The sequence below is a fragment of the Lactuca sativa genome, chromosome 6, assembly GCF_002870075.4.
Source record: "Lactuca sativa cultivar Salinas chromosome 6, Lsat_Salinas_v11, whole genome shotgun sequence".
NCBI lineage: Eukaryota > Viridiplantae > Streptophyta > Magnoliopsida > Asterales > Asteraceae > Lactuca > Lactuca sativa.
In genome coordinates this window covers 94,529,449-94,533,535 of record NC_056628.2, presented here as the reverse complement: position 1 = coordinate 94,533,535, position 4,087 = coordinate 94,529,449, and positions in this window count along the sequence as shown.

The following is a 4,087-nucleotide window of genomic DNA, read 5'->3' as shown; positions in this document are numbered from 1 at the left end:
AGTTGCAGTGGTCTCATCAATCTCCTTAAGCTCCTTGTCAAGGACATATTCTTTGTACTCGTAGCGGGTAATCATCCTGATGTTTCTGATCCACTCATTGAAGTTGGATCCATCGAAGGTGACTTTCCCACACAAGTTCGTAAGGGTAAAGGAGCTATTAGGGTTAGATCCAGAAGCAACATTGTTTGAAGACATCTGAAAGAAATGGACAAGATTAGTTTAGATATTAGGAGAGTCCTTAATAAAACACCCAAATGTAATATTAAGGCTAGGATCCAATCACAATATATTATAACTTGGAAGAGGTATGCCGTAATCCAAGCTATAACATATTTGAAAGGTAGGTGAATGACGATTCATCAATTTCCACCACGAAAACCGAAATATTAGATATTAGGTTTTTTTTGATTGGTTCTTAGAAATTCCTAGATTCTTTGAGATTCAATGAACTTTTCAAAGGCATGTTTCAATCTCGAGTGTGCCCTCCAAGTTTTGTGACTGGGATGCCGAGGATCACAAAACGAGGTGTGAAGTAACCATGCAAATCACTTGGTACCCTTAAAGTTTATCACTCAATCGATGTGCCGGTAAACAACACACGCTCCATCGATACTATAATAAACCTTAAGTCACCCTTTACCTACCTTGTTAAGTCCAAGTTAGTGTGTCGGTTAACCACACACGCTCCACCAACGACTTAAACAAAGTGTAAAGTGTAATTTCATGGATTAGCACCTTATTCACATTTTTCCTAAAGTAACTAAGATTGGGAATTTAATAAAACATTTAGTTACTTTATAATATTCATCATACTTTTAATGAGAATTTGTAAGTCCTTGTGTTACCCGTTCGGCTAACGACCCTCCACCGGTCAAGCAAGCGGTGGGTGAGAGTGGACACCCATTAAGTTGCCATTTTATAGGCAACAACCTTATACCCACCTTATAGACCGGCTTCGTGAATGAGGCGTACTAGCGGTAAAACGACTTTGTTCTTATACATATATATATATATATATATATATATATATATATATATATATATATATATATATATATATATATATATATATATATATATATATATATATAAGTATAAGGGTTGAATTTTAACTTTTTAAAATTCTAAGGGTTGGAACTAAAGTTTAACTTGACTTTACTTGTTCCAAAACTTGAGGGCAAGTTTTGTAAACTTTCAAAACTTTTCATTTCTTGTAACTTATGAGTTTATTAGAGTAATAAAACGAAGACTCTTCATTTTTCTAACTCTTGTGTTCTTTTAATGGTTTTTAACTCAAGTGACTTTTGGTTTTCCATAACTTGAGGACAAGTTATGGATACCATTAAAACACATTATGATCAAGAATTAAACTACCACATAGGTTACAAATAATTCCTATGATCATCTAAACATCATAAGAACAAGAACATGAATATGAACACTTTCATGAATCAAAATCACATTTAAAACTTTGTAATTTTGATAACTAGTTGTTGTAAATGAATTAGCAAGACATTACGCCAACTAAAACAAGTTTTCAAGTACCAAAACAGTTTAGGGTAATGTTTCTAATCCATTTCCAGCAACTAAAGTCGAAAATCTGGACTCTGTCGACCCTACTCGCCGAGTGCATGAACCTACTCGACGAGTAGGTTGAAGATACAAGTGAACTCGACGAGTCCCCCCATGGACTCGCCGAGTCCAGCAATCAGACAGCAAGTTTTTCGACTTTTTCCATAATATTGCAAGAAGTATCAAACAAACAAGCCTAGGCTCTGATACCACTGTTGGGTTTTGAGCATTCTAACACTTCCTAAGTGTACATGCAACCCTAATAAACCTTGGATCTATATTTGTCTAAGATACATGCACATAATTATTTTTCCAAGGTTCATATCCTAACTAGCATGGCATGGGGAACATGAATCAAATAAAGCTAGTAGAAATACTTACCTTGAAGTTGTAGTTGATTGCTTGGAGTTTTAGAGCCTAGCACCAATAGTGTGGATGCCTCAAGTGGAAATCACAAATCACCACAAACTTGGAACTTTGAGAGAATAGTCACTACTATCTTGAAATCGGCCCTCACCTCAACAAGTGTCAACTAGTGTGATTTCAAGAACCAAAGCCTCCTTTATATAGTGTGATGGATTAGGGTTACTTCCATGTAAACCCTAATACCCATGTCTCTTCATTTCCATGAGATCCATGGGTTAAAGCTCCATGGAGTATCCATGGACTTTTCCCATGCAAGCCTAGCCCATTCCAAATAAGCACTAGCCCACACTATATAAATATAGAAGCCCATATTTAATTAGTAATATCTTTGATCTCTAAATTAATCCTAGATTAATTATAGATCACTACTAATTAAATAATATGATCTTATATTAATATATTAGAACTTATAATATATTAATAAATCATAACTTGTACTATTCTCAAATATTATCCATAAATTGTTCGGGTGAAGTGCAACCCAAATGGACCATGCCGGGTCGGGTCAAGTACATACCAAATATAGTTATGAACTTAGACACTATATTCAACAGTCTCCCACTTGGATAAGTCTAGTAACTATAGTTGCAAGTATAACTTCAGGAACCGATCAATAATCGTAGCTCTTTAAACTCTGTTGAACTAGAACGCGCCATTTAGATAAGTGATCATATAATCCTCTGTTCTAGATATCAGCCGGACACATACATGGAACATTGTCTTGCTTATTGTCCAACATTTGTTTCCCGATTTCTGATTTGTTTGACATAGAACTCAACTGAACACATCAATTTAGTTCTGACCGGGCCCGGTACATAGGTCAAAACAAAATCATCGAGGGGCCCAGATATCAGCTTCTAATCCAAGAAGGAACAGATAAACTTCGACTCATATGTTTGTTCTACCACTCATTGAATTACACACAAAAGCACGTTTTATAACATCGAGTTACCAATGCGTTTTCATACAATCAATGCATAACCAACTCGTAAGTAACAAATCATATCTCTAGGTTTGAAGACTTATATGATATTACCGTCTCTCGATCACTCGAGATAAAATTCCATGAAGTGATTCCAGTGAGCGTGGGTTGAGTCCAATGCTCAGAACTTATGAGCACTCATGATTGTTGTAGCCATGTCCAACACCTTAGACCTCTGCAACCAATCATGACAATCTTGATTCATACCTACTTCCGACATATGACCGACTGTGGAGGTTTGAATAATATGATATACCAAACATAATTATTCTGGAAGTCAAAACATGCAAAATAAATATAGTAAACGATTGACAAGAGATAGCAACACTTTACTCATAAATAAAACACCTTTTATTCATCATCAAATGTCAATTACACTTTACAAATTTCATAATTTATCTAACTACTAAAACTTATATCATCCTTCAGCCCTATGCTCCGAGCATACTGGAGATGCTTAACCCTACCCAGTCCCTTCGTGAGGGGATCTGCTGGGTTCTCATCTGATGATACCCTCTTCGCCACGAGGATCCCTTCTTCTATTCGATGTCTGATGAAGTGATATTTTCTGTCAATGCGTCTGGATCTCCCATGATCTCTTGGTTCCTTGGCTAAGGTAACCGCACTATTGCTGTCACAGAAAAACTCCATTGGCTCTTTTATAGCTGGTACAACTCCAAGGTCTCCGATGAAGTTCTTTAGCCATATAGCCTCCTTTGCTGCCTCGCTTGCCGCTATATACTCTGATTCACAAGTAGAATCAGCCACTGTCTCCTGCTTGGAACTCTTCCAAGTGATTGCTCCTCCGTTTAAGGTAAAGACCCAGCCCGACTGTGAGCGGAAATTATCCCTATCAGTCTGGAAGCTAGCATCACTATACCCTACAGCTCTCAAGTCATCACTCCCGCCGAAGGTAAGGACCCAGTCCTTAGTCCTTCGCAGGTACTTGAGGATATTCTTTACCGCAGTCCAGTGTTCCTTGCCAGGGTTCCCCTGATACCTGCTAACCTTGCTCAAAGCAAAGGCTACATCAGGTCGAGTACACGTCATAGCATACATGATCGATCCTACAGCTGAAGCATAAGGAAGTCGACTCATTTTTGCTGT